At 45.4% G+C, this 12,320-nt stretch overlaps 1 long non-coding RNA gene across 1 annotated transcript; it reads right to left on the reverse strand.

Moving 5' to 3' along the window:
* Nucleotides 1-504: 504 nt before the first annotated feature.
* Nucleotides 505-11,139, reverse strand: LOC122238605. Its single transcript, XR_006217598.1, has 3 exons — nucleotides 11,097-11,139; nucleotides 4,951-5,194; nucleotides 505-605 (listed from the first exon to the last, which is right to left on the reverse strand). It is a non-coding gene; the product is annotated as an uncharacterized LOC122238605 (long non-coding RNA).
* Between the last annotated feature and the right edge of the window lie 1,181 nt (nucleotides 11,140-12,320).

The raw sequence follows: 12,320 nt of genomic DNA on the forward strand, positions 1-12,320 counted from the left end.
GTCTATTGCTTCGGGTGAGAAAGAACATTTCCAAATAAAAATTAATTGAAAATATTCTTTGGTTAATTATGATCAAAGATAAATTGATAAATTTAATCAATCTGAGCTACTTCTTGAACATAAAAATATGCAAAGATCAGGGGAGCCCAGGTGGCTCAGTCAGTTAAGTGTCCGACTTCGGCTCAGGTCATGATCTCGCAGTCTGTGAGTTCAAGCCCCGCATCAGGCTCTGTGCTGACAGCTCTGAGCCTGGAGCTTGCTTCGGATTCTCTGTCTTCCTCTCTCTCTCTGCACCCCCCCCCCACACCTCTCTTTCAAAAGTAAATAAACATTTTTAAAAATATGCAAAGATCAGGGTTTTTTAAATGTTTTTTATTTATTTTTGAGAGAGAGCACGGGGGGGGGGGGGTGGAGGGGACAGGGGCAGAGAGAGAGGGGGACAGAGGATCCAAAGCTGGCTCTGCACTGACAGCAGTGAGCCCATGTGGGGCTCGAACTCATGAACCATGAGATCAGACCCAAGCCAAAGTTGGCTGCTTAACCGACTGAGTCACCCAGGCGCCCTGCAAAGATCAGTTTCGACAGTCTGACATGTCTGCAGAAGGCTAGAAAACAGAAAATGCAGTGTTATCATTTATTACCACAATAGATGTAAATAGACATTTTTCCCTTTCCTCAAAAAATACATTGATTAAAAGGTATTAATCCATTGCTTAAAACATTTTATTGTACTATAATATTGGTTTTATTTTTTACTATGATTATATGTATGAAATTCAATAAAAGAAATTTTGCACTGCATTTTTTATTGGTCACGGTTGCTATTCATGTCATGATTATTATTGAAAATCACGTATAGAAGAGGGATATCTTTAAAAAAAAAATCTACTCTGGATATCAAATACTCTAAGTATGCCTCTGCAGTCAGGAAAGGCTTCCCTTGAGTAAGTGAAACCCCAGCTAAGGCTTGAAGGGTGAGTTGGAGATGGCCAGGAAAAGAGCATGCTTTGGGCAGAGAGAAGAACATGTGCAAAGGCCCTGCATCACAGCAGAGGAAAAACTCAAAACTGGCACTATGGCTAGAGCAGAGTGAGCAAAGGTGAAGGGCCACAAGCTGAGACTCCAGAGGGTGGTAGGGGCCATGTGATTGGAATGGGATTTGGTTGGACTCTGAGAAAAACCAAAGTAAGTGATTTAACTTAGATCACATTTTATTTCTGTTTCCCATAAGAAAAGCCCATAGGTTGGCAGGTGTGTGCATAGCAGTGTTAGGGACCAGGCCCCTTTTGTCTTATTGCTCTACTGGCCCCAGTATTAGCTTCCTCCTCATGGTCCAAGATGGCTGCTGGAGTCTCAGCCATCATGTATACATTCTAGTCAGCAGGAAAGAAAAGGGGCAAAGGAAGCCCTCCCCGCCCCCCCCCCCCACACACACATTAGAACCCAACACCTGCCTGCATCCAGTCAGTCATGATTTAATCATTTGGCCCATCCCAGCTATAAGGGAGGCTGGGAAATAGAGTCTACATAAATGGCTTTGTGCCTGGCTATAAGCAAGGATGCTCTTTCTAAAGAAGGAAAGAATGGGGGCGCCTGGTTGGTTCAGTTGGTGGAGTGTGAGACTCTTGGTCTCGGAGTTGTGAGTTTGAGCCCCACATTGTGTGTACAGATTACTTAAAAGTAAAATCTTAAGGACGGCTGGGTGGCTCAGTCAGTTAGTCATTTGAGTTTACTCAGGTCATGATCTCACGGTTCATGAATTCGAGCCCTGCATCTGATGAGCTGGAGCCCTGCTTCTCTCTCTCTCTCTCTCTCTCTCTCTCTCTCTCTCTCCCTCTTTCTCTACCCCTTGTGGGATTCTTTCCCTCTCTCTGTTCCTCACTTACTCGCGCCCTCTCGTTTTCAAAAAAATAAAATAAAATAAAGTAAAATAATATCTTCAAAAAATAAAGAAGGAAAGTCAAAACCACAATGAGATACCACCTCACACCTGTCAGAATGGCCAACATTAACAACTCAGGCAACAATAGATGTTGGCAAGAATGTGGAGAGAGAGGATCTCTTTTGCATTGCTGGGGGGATTGCAAACTGGTGCAGCCACTCTGGAAAACAGTATGGAGGTTCCTCAAAAAACTAAAAATAGAACTACCCTATGACCCAGCAATTGCACTACTAGGCATTTATCCAAGGGATACAGGTGTGCTGTTTCGAAGGGACACATGCACCCCCCATGTTTATAGCAGCACTTTCAACAATAGCCAAAGTATGGAAAGAGCCCAGATGTCCATCGACGGATGAATGGATAAAGAAGATGTGGTATATATATACAATGGAGTATTACTTGGCAATCAAAAAGAATGAAATCTTGCTATTTGCAACTACGTGGATGGAACTAGAGGGTATGATGCTAAGTGAAATTAGTCAGAGAAAGACAAATATCATATGACTTCACTCATATGAGGACTTTAAGAGACAAAACAGATGAACATAAGGGAAGGGAAACAAAAATAATATAAAAACAGGGAGGGGGACAAAACAGAAGAGACTCATAAATATGGAGAACAAACTGAGGGTTGCTGGAGGGGTTGTGGGAGGGGGGATGGGCTAAATGGGTAAGAGGCATTAAGGAATCTACTCCTGAAATCATTGTTGCACTATATGCTAACTTGGATATAAATTTAAAAATTAATTAATTTAAAAAAATAAATTAAAGGGGCACCTGGGTGGCTCTGTCGGTAGAGCATCTGACTTCAGTTCAGGTCAGGATCTCACAGTTCTCTCATGATTCATGGGTTTGAGCCCCATGTCAGGCTCTGTGCTGATAGCTCAGAGCCTGGAGCCTACTTCAGATTCTCTCTGTCTCTGTCTCTGTCTCTGTCTCTCTCTCTGCCCCTCCCCGGCTTGCATTCTCTTTGTCTCTCAAAAATGAATAAACGCTTAAAAATTTAAATAAATAAATAAATAATTTTTGTAATGTTTTATTGTTTATTTTTGAGAGAGAGAGGCAGAACATGAACAGGGAGGGGCAGACACACACACACACACACACACACACACACACACACACACACACAGAATCTGAAGCAGCTCCAGGCTCTGAGCTGTCAGCACCGAGCCCGACGCGGGGCTCGAACTCACGAACCGCGAGATCATGACCTGAGCTGAAGTCAGACACTCAACTGACTGAGCCACCCAGGTGCCCCCAATAAATTTTTTAAAATGAAGGAAAGAATTGATCATGGGGGATGGGCACATGGCTGCCACACCACGAAAAGAATGTTGGCCTTTTTCCTAAAAGTAATAATAGCCATTGAAGGTTTTAAGAGCAAGAATAGTGTCCTACCTTCACTTTAGGATGGTAAGGAGTGGCTGGCCAGTCAGGGTGGCTTCAGGGAGGCAGGAGGAAGCTCCAGCAACGGTCCAGGCACAGTGGTGTGGGGGTGGAATGGATGCAGAAGAAGAGGGAGAGGAGATGTCGAAGATGCCAAGACCAGAGTGGAAGAGAAGTAAGTTTGTGGGTGACCGAGCGAGGTCAGTTTGCACTTGTGATGTCTGAGGTGCCTTTAAGACATCCCAGTGGGGATGTTGGCGGGCAGTTGCCTACACAAGTCCAGAGCACAAAGAGCGGTCCAAAGGGCAGACAGGAGTGAGGGGGTTATGGTGACAAGATGCTAGTAATGCCACAGGCCAAAGGAACACACACAGGCGCGAGGGCAAAGGCTGAGCCTTGGTAATCCCATCAGTGACAGGCTGGGAAGAGAAAGTGGAGAAGGAAACAGCAAGACCAAAGATGAGACGAACAGAAGGCAGAGCTCTCATGGAAGCCAAGGGGATTGAGTGTTTTGAGGAGAGAGAGAAGGCCTTCCCTGCCGTGACCTTCCCTGACCTGTACTGATGCAGAAGCAGGGATATGATGAGAAAACCTGAAGTCAGGGGTCAGCAGATCTGGCCCCGACACCTCCCTGACTAGAACTCAATTCCTCATCTGTAAAGTGGGGCCAGGACACCAACCCTTCTGTGTAGCCATTCTTGTCGCCTCTCCAACATCATTCCTCCTGACTTCCTCACGGAACCACAGTTTTGTTGGAGTAACTATGGCAGAGACTGCCGATTGCCCCCACATTCATTCTCCCTTCTTCCATAGAAATGGAAATTTCAGCTGGCCAAAGACTGCATTTCTCAACTCCTTTGCAGTAAGGGGTGGCCATGTGACTGCAGTGGGTTATGTTATAGGAGAGGAACCCCGAGCTTAGGGAACCTGAAACTTTCCATTTATTTATTTATTTATTTATTTATTTATTTATTTATTATTTTAGAGGGTTCAAGGGAGAGAGTGTGAGCAGGGGAGAGGGGCAAAGGGAGAGAGAAAGAATCTCAAGCAGGCTCCATGCCCAGCGTGGAGCACAAGGCGGGGCTCAATCCCACGACCCCGGGATCATGACCTGAGCCAAAATCAAGAGTTGGACCCTCAACCAACTGAGCCACCCGGGTGACCCGGGGAACCTGAGTCTTTTAAAACCAGATCTTAACAAACTTGCCCTTTGACCTGGACGAAAACGCTACCTTTAAGGCTGTTTGCTGTACACACCTCTTTGAGAGGTGTGCAGAAACATGAGAGACCCGCAGAGAATCATCTCCCAGCATTGCAGTAATATTGGATTTTGAGTGAGCAGCAGTGTAATTATGGCCCCTGAGACATAAAGTTGAATTGTTAGCAGCTTCCAGGAAAGCTCTCTTCGTTCACTGTACGTTGTCACGTCTAGACGTGACACTTGCCGACAGGCGGCCATCTTGTGACCATAAAGAAAAACATGGCTGACCTCTTGGCAATGGCAGAGACAAAGATTGAAAATAGCCTTGGTACTTGACGACGCTGTTGAGCCACTCACCCACTACTGGCACCATTTCACTTCTTGCCACCTTGTTACGAGAAAGCAGAAATTTCCTCACCGTGGAAGCCACCGGAGTCAAGTGTCAGCTTGAGGCATCCTGAATCTTGCTCTAGTACGGTGCGCCTCCCTCCTACAAGTGCTGTGAGGCCATCCGGTGTGAAAGCTCAGGTGGGAAGTGCTGGGGGCAGGGTTACTCAGAGGGGACTTCGGACCACCATCAGGTCACTTGGGGGTTGGCGGAGGGGGCCCAGAAGAGGCGCGGAGCCAGGCGACACACTCGGCGATTTCAGGGTGGCTTGGGGCTGTGGGTGACAGATGGCTTGTCAGATCAGTTCGTCGGGACTAATGGGCTGCTCTGATACCACCCACGGAACATGCTGGGTGCAGATCTGAACAGTTGAGAGGGAGCTTTCTGGAGGCACTGGCTTTGAAGTCAAACGTGAATCTAATGGGGGGAGATTTCAAGCACCTTGAACAAGCTGGTGGGGCATATTTGGGGGAAAAGCAGGTATTCTATCACTCTTCAAATCCTCAAATGACCCTCCTCTCAATTAAATTCAAAAGCAATTATTGAGCACCTAGAGTGTGCAGATGAAAAAGACACAAGTGCTGCCTACTGCTGGCTTGACATCTGGAGGTGGCAGGGGATTATCATTTACCTCTCGGCTCAGGCTCGCTTCCTCTGGGCAGCCTTTCCAGACCCACACCCTCCTCACCCCCACCTCTGCTGCTCACCATCTCAGCTGGGTTACCCTCCTGCTCCCCCTGGAGGCCCTCCAACTCAGCTGAGTCAGCCACCCCCCTCCCCACGCCCCACCCCTCCCCCCAAACCGGTCCAGTGTGGATCTTCCCACTCCCCCCACCAGGCCACACGCGGCACGATGCCAGGCACAAGAAACAGGCAGGACGCATGCGTTGAGAGGAACAGAGGAAGGCGAGCCCCTTCTGGGAGATCCCACCAGAAAAGGGCTCCAGGGAGAGATGAACAGAGTGACAGGGCTGGGCGTGGGGATGGCCTGTCAGGTGGAGAGAAAAGGGGTGCAGGAAGATAGGGGCCAGGCCCTAAGCAGGGGGGTAAAATTCAGCTGGCAAGGTTACACAGAAGAACCTATGGATGTCCTTGGTGCTACAGCATGGGCAGGCCCCTGGGGATTTCGAGCAGGATAATTAACCTCCTACAGGCGTGCCTCAGAGATATTGTGGGTCGGTTCCAGACCACCACAATAAAGCCAGTCAAATGAATCTTTTGGTTTCCCAGTGGTATAAAAGTTATGTGGACACTATATTGCAGTCTATTAAGTGTGCAATAGTATTATGTCTGAAACAACAATGTACATACTTAATTTTTTTTATTTTATTATTTTTTTTAACGTTTATTCATTTTGGAGGGACAGAGCGTGAGCAGGGGAGGGGAAGAGAGAGAGGGAGACACACAGACTCTGCAGCGGGCTCCAGGCTATGAGCTGTCAGCACAGAGCCCAGAGTGGAGCTCGAACTCACAAACCATGAGATCATGACCCGAGCGGAAGTCAGAAGCTAACCAACTGAGGCGTCCAGGTGCCCCAGGTACATACTTAATTTAAAAAAAACTTTATTGCAGGGGTGAAACAGTGACTCTTGATTCCGGGGTCATGAGTTCAAACCTCACGTTGAGTTTAGAGATTACTTTTTATAAAATGATTGCTAAAAAATCCTAACCATCTTCTGAGCTTTCAGCAAGCTGAAATCACTGATCACAGACATAATAATAATGACTATAATGCCAATGAAAACTTTTGAAATATTATGAGAGTAACCAAAACATGACACAGAATCGTGAAGTGAGCAGCATTTGCCGCTAGAAAAATGATGTCCACAGACTTGCTTGATGCAGACTTGCTTGGCCTTCAGTTTGTAAAAAAATGCAATATCTTTGAAGCAAAGTACAATAAAACAAGGGATGTCTGTAAAGCTTTATTTGGGCAATTGTGATGTGCCAGGCACCAGCTTAGATGATCTACATGTATTTCCTTTTTTGTTCTTTTAAAGTAATCTCGGGGCACCTGGGTGGCTAGTCGGTTAAGTGTCTGACTTTCGCTCAGGTCATGATCTCACAGTTCGTGGGTTCGAGCCCCATGTCGGGCTCTGTGCTGACAGCTCAGAGCCTGGAGCCCGCTTCGGATTCTGTCTCTCTCTCTCTCTCTGCCCCTCCCCTGCTCATGTTCTGTCTCTCTCTCTCAAAAATAAATAAACATTAAAAAAATTTTTTTAATAAATAAATAAATAATCTCTACACCCAATGTGGAGCTTGAACTCACAACCCGGAGATCAAGAGTCACATGCTCTGCTGATGGAGTCAGCCAGGTGCCCCATGTGTTTCCTTCCTTAATCCTCGTGCCAACCCCATGAGATGGATATTAGCATCCCATTTGGCTGAGACACTGAAGCACCACAACCACCAAGTGGCAAAGCTGGGACTTGAACCTCAAGTCCTATCCCCAGCAGGAGCTAGTGTTTCATGAACACTCGTTGTGGGCCACACGCCTTATAGACAGCATTCCCCTTACCCATCCCAGCCACCCTTGCTGGAACATATCAGAGGCCACCTCTATGCTACACTGTCTCTCCCCTGCACTCCTGAACGTGGCATCGGTCTTTACTCGGGGAAAACTTTCAACACAGGGCAGGCCCTCAGCACCGGGGTGGGGGTGGGGGTGGGGCTCGGGGTGAAGGTGGGGCAGCTGCTGTATGAATGAGTCATCCTGGAAATGGCTCCTCCAGCCCCCTTCCAACCTTCAGATGGCCGCAGCCGTGGCCAACATCTTAACTGCAATCTCATGACAGACCCCAAGCTAGAACCACCAAGGTGAGCAGCTTCCAGACCCCTGACTCCTACGCACTACATGTTGGAGGTTATTAGTAGGTAACTGATACACACATCATTCAGGGTCCGGCCCCTCCTGGCTGTGTGACTGTGGGAACTTTACCACTCTGAGCGTATGGTTTCTCTGGTTCAGACCTTTCTGCTGAACTCCAGATCAAACAAATCAGCAATCCCCATTAAGGTCCCTCAGGCATGGGCACTTAGCATGTCTCCCATATCTCTTAAACCCGCTTCCCACCATGGCTCAGGCTCTCATCAACTCTCCCTTCAATTACTGAAACAGCCCCCTCACTGATTCTCCTGCCTTGTACAAGGCTGCGAATAACAAAATCCCAAAATACCATATAAAAAACTTATAAAACTCAGCACCCCCAAAATGAAAAATCCAACTAAAAAGGGCAGAAGACATGAGTAAACATTTTTCCAAAAAAGAAATCCAGATGGCCAATAGACACATGAAAAGATGCTCAACATCACTCATGGTCAGGGGAATGCAAATCAAAACCACAATGAGACACTACCTCACACCTGTCAGAATGGCTAAAATCAACAATACAAGAAAAAATGCATGTTGGCAAGGATGCAGAGAAAGGGGAACCTTCTTGCGTTGTTGGTGGGAATGCAAACCGGTGTAGCCACTCTGGAAAACAGTATGGAGGTTCCTCAAAAAGTGAAAAATAGAACTACCCTGCAATCCAACAGTCACACTACTAGGTGTTTACCCACAGGATACAAAAGTACTAATTCAAAGGGATACGTGCACCCCTATGTTTATAGCAGCAGTCTATACAATAGCCTTTTTTTTTTTTTAATTTCATTTGAGAGAGAGAGCAAGTAGGGGAGAGAGATAGAGGGAGAGAGAAAGAGAATCTCAGGCAGGCTCCACGCTCAGCCCGGAGCCCGATACAGGGCTCAAGTCCCACAACCCTGGGATCATGACCTGAGCTGAAATCAGGAGTTGGACACTCAACTGACTGAGCTACCCAGGTGCCCCCCTACAATAGCCAAATTAATGAAACAGTTCCAGTGTCTGTTGATTAATGAATGAATAAGGAAGATGTGGTGTCAGGGCACCTGGGTGACTCAGTTGGTTGAGCATCTGACTCCTTTTCTTTTTAAATGTTTATTTATTTTTGAGAGAGAGAGAGCAAGCAGGGGAGGGGCAGAGAGAGAGGGGGACAGAGGATCCGAAGCGGGCTCTGCACTGACAGCAGGGAGTCTGATGCAGGGCTCGAACTCATGAACTGCAAGATGATGACCCGAGCCAAAGCCAGATGCTCAAGGGACTGAGCCACCCAGGTGCCCCAAGCATCCTACTCTTGATTTTGGCTCAGGTCATGATCCCAGGGTCACGGGATCGAGCCTCACATCAGGCTCTGCATTGAGCATGGAGCCTGCTTGAAATTCTCTCTCTCCCTCTGCCTTTCCCCCCGCCACCACCCGCTGCTCGTGCGTTCTCTCTCTCTCTCTCTCTCTAAAATAAAAAATAATAAAATGTTAAAAATTAAAAAGAAAAGAGGTAGTGGTTATTTTTACAATGGAACATTACCCGGTCATGAAAAAGAATGAAATCTTGCCATTCGCAACAACACGGATGGAGTAGAGAGTATTGCGCTAAGTAAAATAAGTCTGTCAGAGAAAGACAAATACCGTATGATTTCACTCGTGTGGAATTTAACAAACAAAACAAACGAGCAACAGGGGAAAAAAGAGAGAAAGAGAGAGACAAACCAAGAAACAGACTCTTAACTGTAGAGAACAATCTGATGGTTACTGGAGGGGAGGTGGGTGGGGGGATGGGTTACACAGGTGATGGGGGTTAAGGAGTGCACCTGTCCGGATGAGCACTGGGTGATGTATGGAAGTGTTGAGTCACTATCTTGTACTCCTGAAACTAATATTACACGGTCTGCTAACTGGACTTTAAATTTTTCAAAAGAAATCCCCAAATACCAGCAGATTACACTTGACAGAAGTGTATTTCCCTCTCACATTCCAGAAGTCCAGGAGCGCCTGGGTGGCTCAGTTGGTTAAGCACCCGACGTCGGCTCAGGTCATGATCTCATGAACTTATGGTTCGTGAGTTCGAGCCCCACTTCGGGCTCTGTGCTGACAGCTCAGAGCCTGGAGCCTGCTTCAGAATCTGTGACTCTCTCTCTCTCTCTCTGCCCTTCCCCTGCTCACACTCTGTCTCTCTCTGTCTCTCAAAAAATAAATAAATGTTAAAAAAGAAAAAAAAAAAAAGAAGAAGTCCAGAGGCAGGCATGCAGTCCAGGGTTAGCATGATATACCACCGAACAAGGAACCCAGGCTCTATCTGGTTGATCTGCAGTGTGTAGTTTTCATTCCCAAAGTTTCCTCATGGTCTAAAGTAGGTGCTTGTGCTCCAGCCATCATGTCCACATTCCAGCCATTAGAAAGGAGTAACTGGAGAAAAATAAAACACCCCTTCCCTTTAAAAACATTTTGCTTATTTTCCACTGACCACATCTAGCAAGGGAGGCAAGGAAACAGTCTATTTTGTGGGTCAATTATATGCTCAACTAAAAATACAAAAATGTTGTACTCAGGAAGAATGGCATGTAGGACAACCAGCAGTCTTTGCAGCACCATCCACGCTGCTGCCTAGTAGAGGGTTTTATTGTTACTCTTCGCTTTTGTTCTTCATTATAAAAATAACATAGTCTAGGAAGGGGAGGCCCAGAAAAGGGTCACAGAGAGTTGGTGGTTGTGTCAGAAGTAGACTCCCCAACCACAGTCCCTCTCCACTCTGGCCTCAGTTTTCTCAGCAGGTAATATTTTATAATTGGGGCAATGCAACACATAAACATACAACAAAAGAGCATTCTAGTTTTGACCTAAGTGACAAAAGAAAAATTGAAAGGAAATCTTTATAGTTACAGCTTTTAAAATAACAAAGAACGGCGGCCCCGTGTTTTAAGGAGGCAAACTCTTTCCTGGCTCAGTTCTTGGAATCAGGAAAAATTATCACACCTTCTTTGCATCTCAGGCTCTCTGCCTTGAACCTAGAAAAGAGCCTGTGTTCTTCCTTGTAAATATAAAACTTTTATTGTTAGGTGATAGTAATGGGAAACAAAAATGGAATATGTTTGAGCTGCTTCATTTCTAAATGGTGACATAACATGAAAGAAATGTACCTGAATTTAAGATTTATTCTTTAAGTTACCCACAGAATGTTAACAGTGTTTGGACTGATACAAGGGACTTTTCCTATGGGGTTACCTATTTCTGGACCATTTGAACCTTACAAGAAGCATGGATTCCACATATACATGAGAAAAAAAAAAAAGACTTAAAATCAAATATAGCCTATGGGGCACCTGGGTGACTCAGTCGGTTGAGTGTCTGACTTTTGATCTTGGCTCAGGTCGTGATCTCACGGTTCATGCGATCAAACCCCACATGGGGATCTGCACTGACAGTATGGAGTCTGCTTGAGATTTTCTTTCTCCTTCTCTCTCTGCTCCTCCTGCGTTCTTCTTGTCTTTCTTAAAAATAAATAAATAAATGATTTTAAAATGCTGAGTCAGGGAGAGCTATTTTAAAAAAATCAAATATAGCCTCTACTCTCTCTAAATAAAATAATAGGTGCTCATTATAGAAAATACAGAAATATATAAAAAGAAAATTTTAATTACCCACAATTTCACCCTTCAGAGAGAGTCTCACTGTTAATAAGTGTGATGCCTTCAATCTTCTAACTTAGAATCATTCTGGATATAGTTTTTTCCAATATTTGTTACGAGAATTTTCAAGCAGATAGCAAAGCTAAAAGAATTGCTCAGTGACCACTTATTCTCACCCCCTAGATTCTCCCATTAACATTGTACTAGGGGCCCCTGGGTGGCTGAGTCAGTTGAGCGTCTGGCTTCCGCTCAGGTCATGATCTCACAGCTTGTGAGTTTGAGCCCTGCATCAGGCTCTGTGCTGACAGCTCAGAGCCTGGAGCCTCCTTCGGATTCTGTGTCTCCCTCTCTCTCTGCCCCTCCCCTGCTCACACTCTGTCTCTCAAAGATAAATAAACATTTAAAAAAATTTTTTTTAATGAACAACATTGTACTATAGTTGTTTTATTGCATAGTTATCCAGCTGAATATAGATGGTTTTTAAAATTATCATGCAGTAATAGTGACTTCTTTTGGTGTGCATTTCCACAATGTTTACATGTAGAGATATATGTAATCACCACAATAAGGATTCAGAACAGTTCCATCATCCGCAAATAATTCCATCATCCCCCTTGTAGGCATGCTTTCCCCCACCCCTAAGCCCTGGGAACCACTGATCTGTTCTCATCACCATTGTCCTAGAACGTCACATAAATTGAACCATACAGCATGTATCCTTTGAGATTGGGTTCTTGCAATCACATTATGTGAAGCAAGAGTTTGTTCCATAGGAGCACTTAAATATATAAAGCAAATCTTTATGGACATAAAGGAGAAATTGACAGTAATACCATAATAGTAGGGGACTTTAACACTCCACTTACATCAATGGATAGATCATCCAGACAGAAAATCAATAAGAAAATATTGGCCTTC

Source organism: Panthera tigris, chromosome B2 (genome assembly GCF_018350195.1).
Source record: "Panthera tigris isolate Pti1 chromosome B2, P.tigris_Pti1_mat1.1, whole genome shotgun sequence".
Taxonomy (NCBI): domain Eukaryota; kingdom Metazoa; phylum Chordata; class Mammalia; order Carnivora; family Felidae; genus Panthera; species Panthera tigris.